Below are 14167 nucleotides of genomic sequence, written 5' to 3'. Positions count from 1 at the left end.
CAGGCAAGAAGTAGAAGATGATATAGGAGTGTCATGGATTGAATTGTGTCCTACCAAAATATCTGTCAACTTGGTTAGGTCACGATTCCCTTGTATGATAATCTACCATTTTATCTTCTGATGTGATTTCCCTATGTGCTTTAAATCCTATCATTATGGTGTAAAAAAAATGGATTAGTGACAGTTATATTGATGAGGTCTACAAGGTTAGATAGTGTCTTAGGCCAATCTCTTTTGAGATATAAAAGAAAGAAGTAGGCAGAGAGACATGGGAACCTCATACCACAAGAAAGAAGCACCAGGAGCAGAGCATGTCTTTTGGACCCAGGTTTCCTGTGCAGAGATGCTTCAAGACCAAGGAAAGATTGATGACAAGGACCTTCCTCCAGAGCCTACAGAGAGAGAGATAGCCTTCTTCTGGAGCTGATGCCCTGAATTTGGACTTGTAGCCTACTAGACTGCGAGAGAATAAACTTCTCTTTGTTAAAGCCATCCACTTACGCTATTTCTGTTATAGCAGTACTAGGTGACTAAAACAAGGAGCTTGCCTGGCAACCTCAGTTCAGGTGAATTATGGAGATAGTAACTCTAGCACTGGCAACACGATGTTAGCCTAAACCAAATATCCTCATTTTTCTTCCTCACAACTTACAGCCTTGACTGATTTGATAAATAATGATTGCTGCCTTCATATAGTGGTTATGAAAAAAAGCGAAGTCAATGAGCCAACTGTCTTAGCCAGGGTTCTCTAGAAAAATAGAAGCAGTGATATATGTAATATAAATATATATATATCCAAAACCCAAACCAAACCCATTTCCGTTGGTCAAGTCGGAAATGGGTTTGGTTTGGGTTTTGGATATATATATATAGAGAGAGAGAGAGAGACCCTATAAGACAGAGTAGAACTGCCCGATAGAGTTTCCAAGGAGCGCCTGGTGGGTTTGAACTGCCAACCTCTTGGTTAACACCTGTAGCACTTAACCACTATGCCACCAAGTTTTCCATGTATATGGATATACCTATACATAATATATATGTACATATATGCATATCTATCTATAGATAGGTGTATAGAGAGAGAGAAATCAAGAAAGGAACTTATGGGATCAATTTGACCCAAAGATTATTGTTTATGATCTGTTGTTTGATAAAATTTGATATTCCTTGTGATCTATTGTTTGATATCATTGGAAGATCACTTGACAATGATCTTTGAGTTAAATTGATAATATTAACATTATATTATTGATAATATATGATATTAATTATGATCCCCATAATTTCCTTCCTTAATTATTTCTCATTCTACCACTCTCTCTTCTAGTGAACTTTATTTTGTAAGGGTAGTAAACAAGTTTTACTCAATCCAGTTGTCCTAAAAGGGAAGCAAGTATCTATAATAGCAGTCTTAAAATTTGGATATGTAACTTATATGAGAAAACAGGAGCATTTGCTCATTTATATTCTTGATAAAGATTCTACATAAATAAATAAATAGGTCAACCAACCAACAACTACATAAATAAATGGGGTGAAGGAACAAATATTTATTAGCATTAAATTCTTTACAGAGATAATTTTAAAACTTTCTAGAAGGATATGGAAGGAAATTTGAGTAAACACAAATATGGAATATGTTCATGAATAAGACATTATCAAAATTTCAATTTTATCAAAATTAAACAATGCATTAAGTGTAGAGACAATAAAGCTTCACTTGGACATTTTAGGGAACTTTGCATCTTAAAATTTAAGTGAAAGAAAGTCCATCTACCATTTATGAAGACATAAAAGCTATGGTACCTGTTTACCTGTTGCCATGGAGTTGATTTCAACTCATAGCGGTCTTATACGGCAGAGTAGAACTGCCCCATAGGGGTTCCAAGGAGTAGCTGGTAGATTTGAACTGCTTACCTTTTGATTAGCAGCTGAGCTCTTAACCACTGTGCCACCAGGGCTCCTAAAAGCTATGGTAATAAGAAGTAAAACACTAAGGTAGAAACAGATAAATAAAAAAATTGAACACTCATATATATGTTATATGTGGAAACATGAAAATGTTAATTATGAATGACAAATGAATGGTGAACGGATAGATTCTTTAGCAGATGGTGTTAGGTAAACTGGATCAAAGTATAGGTTTCAATGTGTGCATTTAGAAATTAATCAATGTGATTCACCATACTAACAAGTAATGAAGAAAAGTTATATAATCATATCAATTAATAAAAAAATTATTATAACAACAATTAATGTTACAACTCAACATGTTAGGAATGAAGGGAACTACCTAAACTTGATAAAGAACATCTGCAAAAAACTTACAGTTAATATCATAAGGGTGAAAGACTGAATGCTTTCTCTCCAAGATTGGAAACAAGGCTAGGATATTAATTTTCACCACTCATCATTTTTTATTCAACAGAGGACTGGAAGTTCTATCCACAGAAAGAAAGTAATTGAAAAAAAAAAAAAAAGGAATGTAGATTGGAAAGAAGGATGTAAAACTATTGCTAATTGCAGGTGGAATGATTGTCTAAAAAGAAAATACAAAAGGATTAAAAAAAAAAAACCTCAGAACTAGTAAATGAACTCAGCGAATTTGTATAACACAAAAAAAATCAATCACATTTCTGTATACTAACAATAACCATGTGGAAACTCAAAATAGACCTGGATTTAAATGTAAAACTTTTAGAAAAAAGCATAGCAGAGAATCTTTGGGATCTAAGGCTATGCAAAGAACATGATTCATAAAAAGAAAAAGAAATGGTGAATTGCTTTCTTCGGCAGCACATATACTGAAATTAGAATGAGGCAGAGTAGATTATCATGGCCCCTGTGCAAGGATGACATGTAAATTCATGAAGCATTCCATATTTGTAGCAAAAATGATTGTTTGAGCACATATAGATGGGTACAGGCAAACTGGTATACAGGTAGGTACAGATGTGTACAAAGGTAAGAATAGATATATAAGTAGGTGTAGGTAATTGCCTCAAGTGTAACAACAATCATGAGGACGGTGCAGGACCACGCATTGTTTCCTTCTGTTGTACATAGTGTTGCTATGAGTCAGAACCAACTTGACGGTACCTAGCAACAACAAATAGGTATGTGTAAACACAAATATGTGGATGCAGGCACATATATTGAAGACACGAATACTTATACTCCTCAGACTTAACCAAACATCTTCAAAAATTGGTTTTCTGGGTTTGAAATCTTAGGACCATAGTCTTATGGGAGAATTCAGTCAATTGGCATAACATACTTCGCAAAAATCATGGTCTGCATGTAAGCAGTGTCTGGAGTCATAAAAGCTTGTGTGCTGCTATCTAAGACACAACTACGGGTCTCTACTTACCAGGAGCAAAACAGGAAGAAGGTAACTAAAGGCTCAGAGAAGAAACAAGTCTACATGAACCACGACCTCATCTACTCTGAGACTAAAAGAACTAGATGGTGCCCAGCTACGATCACTGATCATTCTGACTGGAGTCACAATAGTTGGTCCCAGATAGAAGGGGTGGGGGGGATATGGAGCAGAACTCAAATTCTTATTACTGAAAAAAAAAAAAAAAGCCAGACAGACTGGAACAGTAGAGAACAGACTCCCTGAGACTATTGCATGGAGACACTCCTTAAACCTAGAATAGAGCCTATTGCCTGAGATCACCTTTTAGTGAAATAGCAGAGTAAAATAGCAGGATATTACCTGTAAGATTGGTGTGCTACTTAAAAACTATCAGTATGAGACCAAAAGGTCAATGATTACACAAAAGCAAAGATGAGAGGGTACGGAGACAAGGAAACTAGAGTACTGGAAATGGAACAAACAGAACACAAAGGGAATGTTGACACATTGTGATAAATGCAATTAATGTCACTGAACAATTCATGTGGAAATTGTCAAATGGGAATCTAACTTCATGTGTAAACTTTCACCGAAAACCCAAAATTATTATTTTAAAAAAAGAGATAAACTGAACCACATCAAAATTAAAATCTTTTGTTCTGCAAAAGACCACATTAAGAGCCTGAAAAGACAAGGTAGCAATTCAGAGAGAATATTTTTAAACTTCAAATTAAAGAAAGAACTATTGTCTAGAATAGATAAATAAACCTCAAACTCGCCATTTAAAAAAAGAAAACCCAGTTATAAAATGGGCAAAATGCATGAAAAATTGTTCAACATTGTTAGGGAAAGGCAAATATTAAAACCAAAATGAGATATCTCTATACACCTATCAGAATAACGGGTAGCGACATCACTAAATGCTGGTGAAGATACAGAGAAATGTTATCAATCTTACCTTGCTGGTGGGAATGTGAGGGAGTGCAGCTACTCTGGAAAACAGTTTGGAAGTTTCTTATAAAACTAAATACGCAAGTATCATACACCCCAACCACTGCACTCGTGGGCATGTATCCCAAAGAAATAAAAGCTTACATACCCTCAAAAAAAAAGACAACTGTTCATAAATGTTCATAGCAGCGTTATTCATAATAACCAAATACTGGAAACAACGCAGATGTCCTTCAATGGGTGGATGGTTAAACCATTTGCGGTACATCCGTACCATGAAATACTACTTGGCAATAAATAGTAAAGAACTACTGATACATGCAACAACTTGAATGAATCCCCTGAGAATTATGATGAGTGAAAAAAGCTAACTGTACAAAGTTGTGTATTACACAATTAGCAGTCTTGAAATTGGAAAATTATAGAAATGGAAAACAGGCTGATAATCACCAAGATTAGGAATGGGAGGATGGGCTTGGCTCTAAAAGGGCTACAAAAGAGATACTGAGATTAGAACTGTTTTGCATCTTGACTGTTTAACGTCAATATACTGTCTGTGATTTCGTAGTAGTTGTGTAAGGTATTACTATGGGGGAAACTAGCTTATTTCTTACTACTACATATGAATCTACAAAAATCTCAAATATAAGAATAAATTAATAAATATGCATACATCTTTTATATAGATACTGTAGACAATGTTAAAATTAAGCTGACATTCAAAAACGCATATAATTCTAAATGTGGGAGATTAATACATATACTTTTCAAAGAATTGTTGCAATCATTACTGCATATTTACAAAGGCACATGCAAATACATGAAAAGGGTTGCCAATGTGTAGAAAGGGGATTAGAAATGGGATTAAAGTGAACAAATATAAAATAAATAAAAATACTTTCAAATTTAGTATTTTATTGGTAATATAGTAGGTTATTATTATGTAGGCCTTTTCCTATAGTCCCAGAAATAGTGACCAGAGTCCAAAACCAAAAGCAAAGTGGTCTTAATTACCTGATACTCTAAAAAGATCTGCCAATAGCTGAGGCCAGATAAGTCCCTCAGGGCTTATTAAGTGTTGAGAGGTGACTGAATCAGCTGGACTACTTCCAACCATCATCCCAGCAACCACTTATCCCTCAATTCACAGCTCCTAAAATTTCCAAAAAGGCCAGAGAGAGGAGAGTCCTCTGTCTGGAGGGGACTTTAGTAACTCTGTCTTGATCTCCCCCATATGATGAGATATTTCCAGCTAGTGAGTCAAGCGAATGATGAAAATCTCAAGAGAATTATGTACACAGCTTGAAAGAGCTTTGGTATCTGAATCATAAAATCTACAAAAGTCTTATTCTCTGGGGATTAAATTCCAGAGGCAGAGAGAAATGGAAGTCCAGGACTAGAGACATCTTTGTGTTCAGCCACTCTGACTCTGGTAGTTTACTTCGGAGAAGTGACTCTATGCATTTCTGAATGCAGCGTGCTGTATGAATAAAAATCAAGACTGAGCAACACATTTGGTTATGTAAAGCCAGAAGTGTCTAATGCAGTGTCATGTGGATCAAGCTGACTTGAATATTTATCTTTTTCTTCTGTTGCTGGAAGAACTTTCACTGAGATAACTTCATACAAAAGGGAATAAGAATAACAACAACTCCCAGGTGAATCGATTTTCTGAAAAGATGCATGTTCAATTTAAAACAGACTGTAAAGACTATAGCCCAGGAGGGCTAAACTGGGATGGATTTGAAATTAGAGTTTGAGAAGGGATAACTCTTTGGCATTTTATAGAATAAAAGACAAAAAAAAAAAATTTCAAAAATAAGATGTGGGTAATTTAGATTCGACCCTGGTATACTTATTTCTCTTACCGCTTGTATTTGATCTGTCAACATGCCCTATAAATTTTATGGATAATTTAATGTTTGGGGTCACCCGCTTCATGCTATATCAATTGCTACTCATTATTCTAGGCTAAACTAAAATCATCTTTAAACTCCACAGCTATAATAATCTTTGGATTTAATAATCTATGGATTTTGAATCCATAATTCATGCTGGCTCCTTTCAATCAGTTTACAACACTGAAGCAAGGGTCATCCTTATAAAATACAATTCTAACCATATTGTCACCTCACTGCCCTCCTCCATTCCCTACTTAAAGCATTTCAAGGGTTTTATAGTGCCCATTTTTTTTTTTTTAATATAGTTTAGAAACAAGACCAAAACACACACACACAACAACAACAAAAACCTCACGTGGCCTACAAGGCCCTGCATACTGTGCTGTTGTTTTTAAGGTGTCCTCTAGTTGGTTTCAACTCACAGTAACCCTAAGTACAACAGAACAAAACACTGCCTGGTTCCACACCATCCTCACAATCATTGATTTTTTTGAGCCTATTGCTGCAGCCACTGTGTCAATCCATCTCCTTGAGAGTATTTCTCTTTTTCTCTGACCCTCTACCAAGTGTTGCGTTCTTTTCCAAAGACTGGTTCCTTCTGATAACATGTCCAAAGTACATGACACTAAGTCCTGCCATCTTTGTTTCGAAAGAGTATTCTGGCTGTACTTTTCCCAAGATAGATTTGTTCGTTCTGGCAGTCCATAGCATATTCAATATTCTTTGCCAACATCATAATTGAAATGTACCAATTCTTCTTTGGTTTTCCTTATTCATTGTCCAGCTTTCACATGCATATTAGGTCATTGAAAATATCGTGGCTTGAGTCAGGTGCACTTTAGTCCTCAAAGTGACACCTTTGCTTTTTAACACTTTAAAGAGATCTGTTGCAGCAGATTTGCTCAACGCAATAGTTCATTTGATTTCTTGACTTTTGCTTTCATAGGCGTTGACTGTGGATACAAGTAAAATGAAATCATTGACAACTTCAATATTTTTTCCCTTTATCGTCATCTTGCTTATTGGTCTAGTTGTGAGGATTTTTGTTTTCTTTGTGTTGAAGTATAATCCATACTGAAGTTGCAGTCTTTGAACTTCATCAGTAAGTACTTTAAGTCTTCTTCATTTCCAGCAAGCAAGGTTGTGTCATCTGCATATTGCAAGTTGTTAAAACTCTTCCTCCAATTCTGTTGCTGCTTCCAGCTTCTCAGATTATTTGCTAAACACACAGATTGAATAAGTAGGGTGAAAGAATACAAACCTGAGACACCCTTTCCCCGGTTTTAAACCATGCAGTAACCCCTTGTTCTGTCAGAACAACTGCGTATTATAACTTCAACTAGTTCTCTTGTCAACTCCTAATTCCCCAGGAGGACACCAGAATAACCTGTTGATTACGAAAAGTGAAATTTATTAGCTCTACTGCAATAGGGGAAACATAAGTCTTCACAGTTTCTCAGAAGAAGACCAGGAAAAAATATCTATCAAGTGTTAAAACCTGGACTCAAGTGGTATAAGAAGAGTCTTTAAAGGCATAGAAATAGTTAGGATTGGGCACATTTTGCACCATAAGAATAGTTTAGAATTTGGTGGACCCAATGAGGCAAGGGTCTAGAAGTGAGTCATAGTAAGTGAACTGTTTCATAAGTAAAGTGTTTACCTGGGAGAGCAGTACATTTTTCTGATCAACAAGCTAAGGTACCAGATGAGCAACTGTTTGTTCAGGTAAATTGATTTGTGGGAATTTCTCAAAGGAAATAAGGAAGTTATTTATTGTTTTACAGTCTATCTTCCTCTCTATCTTAAAAAAAAAAAAAATCCTTCTGGTTTTACCTTTCACAAAGAATAATATACAAAATTATTAATTCCATACACCATGCAATTATCACTAAGAATATTGAATTCTGAAAGGAGGGCAGATTCCACAGAGTGAAGAAAAACAGTTTCCCAACAATCAAGGTGAAGACTAAATGTTAAAATAATGTGACCCTACTTTTACAACTCAAGTTGGTGAATTGAGGCTTATCAGTTATGAAATATACTAACCAAAGTGATTCATTGCTATTAAGATTACCCAAAATTCTTTATTATAACAAAAAATAAATTATTAAACATAGGTGAATATTTCCCACTTTTCATTTCACTGTGTTTTCTCCAAAGATATTGTGTAACCAAATGTAAATATGGAAATCCAAGATTAGCATCTCTAAATAATAAGGAAATGTTTTATTCATTGTAATAAGAGATGCTAAGAAAATTAAACACAAAAATGATTTTTTAAAGTATGTATTTTAATATTTTTCTCAAATTTAGATAATTACACACAAGCACCTGGGAGAGAAAACAATAAAATATTAAATAACTTATAAACAAAATAAACATTCACTTCTTTCGGCAGAAAGCTATAGGCTAAACTTAAGTGAATTGCAACTCAATAACATTAATTAAGCCCTTTCCAACAGCCTAACACTGAATTAAGTATTGTAGGTACAAAATCAGAGCATGGAGGCGATAAAATCTCTTTCCTAACGGACTCTAAACTAGAGGAGACTGATAAATAAACAGATGAAATAAACAATTTTATATAAGGCCAAGTGGTGAAATAAGCATAAATACATATGGAGATGAATGTGTCTTACACATCAATAAAGTAGGCAGATTTATGAAATATTTAGATATTACGAAAACAATTAGAAAGAAAGAAACACAATAGGAGACTTTATAAGAAAATACTATAAAGCATTTGGTTACACACATTTTAAGCATGTTCTTTCTAGGTCAACTTGTTTAAATGAAGTCTTCTGAGGAAAAAAACATTTACTGTCAATCATTACCATACTGTTCATATGGATGTGTTACTTGTGGGAATTTAATTCATGTAATCAAGTACAGAACACACCAATGAGGATGTATCAAGAGTACATTGACCACATGAAGAAAGTGTGAAGTTCATAATGATGGAAGCCAAACCCAACAGAGATCCAAGAAAATAGGATTAAAGCAAAGTACCAAAACTAGGAGACATTTCTCCATGGAAACCACTCATTTCTGCACATCAGGTGAGAAGAGGCACTAATAGCATCTTTTAGTGACTATCATCTCAAAGACATCTGTAAAAGGAATAGCCTTGTCTTCCTGTAAAGCAAAGAGTAGACGTGCTTATTGTCTGTTATAAAGTCAGATTCCCTTTACTCAAAATTCTTCTTCTTTAATACAACCCATTTCATATGCAGACATCTATTTGGGACCTTCTGCATTGCCCCATTTGATGTGCACTAAGGGTAACTAATGCAAATTTGTTAATGTTCCTGCTGTTTTTGTACCACGAATAATAAAATTCTTTGATGCAGGAATCTCTGTTCCTAATAGTATCCATGAAAATATGGCAGGCTAGGTTGCTAGATTGCAAGCAGGTTAACATCTCAAAACCTTCCCAGATAGTTTCTGGAAGAAGGATAAAGGTCTCATGGGCCAAACAATAGGATTTGAAGGAAGATCTCTCAAAACCTTCACAGATACTAAGAGAGACTTGGTTTACTTGAAGAAGGATAATGGTCCCATGAGCCAAATAATAGGGTTTGAAGGAAGATCATTAGAATCAAAAGCTAACCTACTGGCCAAACTGTATGATTAACTGAGCAATAAAGGGCTGTCCACTTTATTGCCTGTTAATGAGGAGGAACTGGGGCAGTAGCGTATGCTGAGTACTGGGAAATAGTTTGAAACAGCTTCTTAAATAGTATGCTTGTTACTTACTCTCCTCCAGGTAGTGGGACATCCTTGTCAATCTGGCAGTCAGATCTCCTTCCACTCCATAGTTAACAATCCATTCTAAGATTCACCCAGCGGCTAGAAGTTTCTTCCCTCTTTTAGAAAATAGTTAAAATATAAGCACCTATTTTTTTTTTTTTTTTATGCTGAGATTATGCTGAGAAGGGAAAGTAATCCATTATTGCAAGAAATCAGGCAAATCATGAGTACTTTGGTTCTCTTGGGAGATGAGGGACTATGGTATATAATGCTTGTTAAGGAAGGATGGCAACAGCTAGGCAGTCTTGGAGCTTAGCCCCTCCTGCTGTTTATTATGCCAAATTTAGATTCATTCAATGATGACGATAAAAGTTCTCAGAGTTTACTGCAGTGGGCCACAGTGCCTTTAAGGGAGCTTTAGACCTCTTGGGGAAATTTCCCTGAGCAGTTAGAAAACTTTCCTGCCCTTGATTGTTGGAAATTTAAGAGATATCACCATAGCAATGGGACTGACTCCTATAAAGAAAGCTGCTGCTATGTAGGTCACAAATCACTCCTGAGTCAGCCAACGAATGGTTCAGCCCCGGTTCCAAAAGGAAAAGAATGTGGCTATGGATACCAAGTCAAGCAGTCTCCAAACCTGAGATAGATTGAACCAATAATAATGATTTTATAACCTGCTGTAGTGAGTGGCCTGGACAAAACATTGAAAGTTTGTTTGGTTGAGCTGTGAGGTGTGGCTTCGCTGCTTAAAATAAAAAATAAATGCACCTGGCTTATTGTCACAGAGCCACTCTTTCCTCTGTGATCAAAAACCTTCACTCCTTTTCTACCATGACCTTGGCTGCTTTAAGGTCAAAGTTGATTAGCAGTGGACCAAGGTCTCCCTCACTTCAAGGTGGACCAAAACCCATACACACCCATCTGAGTATGCTGAGGAACTTAGAGGAAACAGAGGATTCTAACTTGTATGACTCTGTCCTACATGGGCCTATGGAAGAAATGGGTATCAAATTTTAACCGATGGGGTTTGAGCAGACTTAAGAGTGGGGAAGGAAACTAAAAATCACCTTACGGGTGAGGCCCTTTGGACTAATTCCATGCACGTTTACTGCGTCTACATCTGAATGTGTAGTAAGCCCTGATATTATATGCTCGTATTTCTCCAGCCCGTAAATTTCATAGAGAATTCTCCTGGTCGAGAAAACCTGGCAGTAGAGAAGAGCTAATATGGACAAATTTTCCTGCCATTTGCACTAGCAGGTGCACTGGATTGTGGTATGAGTGCTTCTACTCTGTGATACCCAAAGCTTTCAGTATATAGTTGAAACCCTGTAAGCCATTATCTGAATTGTTCTGACAAACCAGAAGCTTCAGTTTCAACGGTCCTGACTATGATGTTATCACGTCTCTGCCAGTTGGGATGATGGATAAAAACTGACAAAATTCAGATCCTATTCACCAAATAAAGTTTGTAGGGATAATGTGCACAGATTCACAGTGCTTAATCCATCTGCCAGCCAAGAAAAAATAACTATTTCTTTGAACAACTGTTTGACCAACAAAAAGAAGCCTTAGCACTTTATTGGAGTCTTAGGACATTGAAGACAATAGGTGCCTAGTTAGTGCATTCTTCTTGAGTTTGTATATTGGCTGTCTCACAAAGAAGCATTCTTTTAGTGGGGCTCAAACTATCAGCTCTTTTGGAAGCTGCCCCTGTAGCTGTGGCATGTCTTTTATCTTTGTGGTGGTACAACATAAATGACCCCTTTGGGTTATAAATCTCTGTAACTGATGGTTTTGCTGACTGGAGCCTCAGACAGAGAGGCAGCGTCCTCCCCTAGGCACCCCTTAGGGTTTGGACTCATTGTCTATCTGAAAAGGCTTACAGGTACTTCCTTTTCGAAAAGCAGCTCTTAGATTGTTACCAGGCTCTTGTCAAACTGAATGCCTGACCCAGGGGTTATGCCCTCCTGCCTAATATTCCCATGTTGCAGGGGTCAGCTAGGACTCAATAACTAATAAGGTAGAAATAACCCAACAGGCCTTATTTGTCAAATGGAAATGGCATATTCAAGAATACAATCTGCCTTGCCTCAGTGTCATCTTGGCAGTACATGAAGAAGGGGCACCTATTCTCTATTCTGCCACCTAGCACAAAGTTTCTGGCTCAATAAAAAAGAAAAACATTGCTGTCAATTAGATTTCAGCTCATGGTGACCCCATATGTTATAGCGTAAAACTGTTCTATAGGGTTTTCTTGGCTGTAATTTTAATGGAAGCAGATTGTCAGGCCTTTCTTCCTCTGTACTGCTGGGTAGATTTAAATTTCCAATCGTTAGCTTAGTAGTGAAACAAAAACCATTTAAAGTCCCTGAATTTTATGAGGTTCCTTAAATGTGCTGGTTTGATTCGGTGATGATTTAGCTCAGTTGAAATCCAATACTGTCGCTGGGCCAGCAAGTCTGTTCAGTCTCAGAATCAGCTACAGATAATCAAAAGTAGCTGTGGTCACTCCACTTAGTGGACAGAACTCAAGGTCCTTGTCATAGCTCTAGCCAATATTCCCCTTGGCAAAATGTTATATTTTACTGAAAGTTGGACTCTTACTAATGGCCTAGTTATTTCATTTGCCATTTTGAATACTTAGACTGGCAGATTAAAGATTTTGGACCATGAACTCTGGCAACAAATCTTGGCTGGTGATGAAATTGTCTAGGTCACTTATGTACATTAAGACCCTGTTCTGTGATAACTGGAATGGGAAGTAAGCCGCTGATCAGGATTGCACAGCCCAAATGGCCACCTTTGCTTCCTGGGTCCATCACTGTTGTAAACACGGCAACTTAGCAGATATTATACCTGGGTACAATGTGATTTAGATTTTTCTTTTGTTTCTATTCCAGGAGTCTTTTGTCTTTTGCTAGCATCCATGAAACCAGTAGGCTAAATTGTTCACTTGTGAGTAGTATAAAATGTTAGACCTTTCATAATTCTTAACACCTGTAGATAGACATTTTGAAATCTGAGATTCATCATTTATAATAGCTTTCATATATAATACTTGTATTATGGAATGCGAGTGGGCATGCATGTGCATATGCTTCAATTAGTAAAATCTAGTCATCAAATTCCATTCTCAGTGTGCATGAAGATGATAAGTATCTAGAAGAACAGAGTTTTAGATACTGTGTGTAGGGACAAGGCTCATGGAAGCACTAGCTTAAATATTTTCCCAAGTAAAACTCTTGCATGGATGGAGGCTATCTCTTTAAGATTACCATTATTTTAGAACAAAAATGTTTACATCACTCAGTGTTCATATCAGCAACAAGTAGTAATATGTTAAGAGTTGTATTATTCTAGTATAGATGTTGTTGTGTGCCACTGAGTTGATTCTGACTCATGGTGACCCCATACGACAGAGTAGAAAGTCCGCATAGGGTTTCCTAGGCTGTAGTCTTTATGGGAGCAGATCCCATAAATAGGCCAGGCCTATTCTCCTGCAGAGAGCCTAGTGGGCTGTAACCATCTATCTTTCAGTTAACAATCGAACACTAAACCGTTGCGCCACCAGGGCTCCTTATCATACAGATTAAAAAAGTCAAACCCATTGCCATCAAGTCCATTCCAACTCATAGCGATCCTATAGATAGCACCATGTTATTGTTGTTTTTCTACCTTTTTCAGATATTTTTCTTATTTCTAAAAATTTCCAGTCTGGTAGTTTTATTATTCACTAATCCCCGCCTCCCCCGCCCCCAAAAGAAAGAAATTTAAGTCTCTTTGAAACATTGTGAATAAATTAGTGAAAGTAAAGTATTGAATTCTAAAAATGTGTTGTAAGATTTGAAAAGCTACGATTTAAGTGATTATTTAGAACATGAAGAAATTTTCCCAAAGTTTTATTTCTTTTTCCATGAGAAAATAAATGTATTAGAACTACTGCCATGCAAGCTAATGGATTACATTCCACCAGGACAACGACAACTACAGGCTGGTTTTCATTTCCACAAAAAACTTAGCTCTTTTGGAAAGTTTCCTACATATACAGTACCAACTGAAAAATAACCTCCGTCTTTGGAACTGGGAAGGTAAATATTTCTTCATCAGTAAATACAGTAAAGGATAAAGGAAAAAATGTTTTACAGACAAATGTGCTGTTTTCTCCCTGGAAGAGGATATGAATGGCCCCAAATAATCA

At 36.4% G+C, this 14167-nt stretch overlaps 1 non-coding gene across 1 annotated transcript; it reads left to right on the top strand.

Annotated features, from left to right (window-relative positions):
- Window positions 1-2780: 2780 nt before the first annotated feature.
- On the top strand, window positions 2781-2887 carry LOC126077622 (U6 spliceosomal RNA). Its single transcript, XR_007517797.1, has one exon. It is a non-coding gene; the product is annotated as a U6 spliceosomal RNA (small nuclear RNA).
- The last annotated feature ends 11280 nt before the right edge of the window (window positions 2888-14167 follow it).

Source organism: Elephas maximus, chromosome 5, assembly GCF_024166365.1.
Source record: "Elephas maximus indicus isolate mEleMax1 chromosome 5, mEleMax1 primary haplotype, whole genome shotgun sequence".
Lineage (NCBI taxonomy): Eukaryota > Metazoa > Chordata > Mammalia > Proboscidea > Elephantidae > Elephas > Elephas maximus.
Note: the sequence above shows the minus strand (reverse complement) of the source record. Positions and strands in the feature narration are given on the sequence as shown.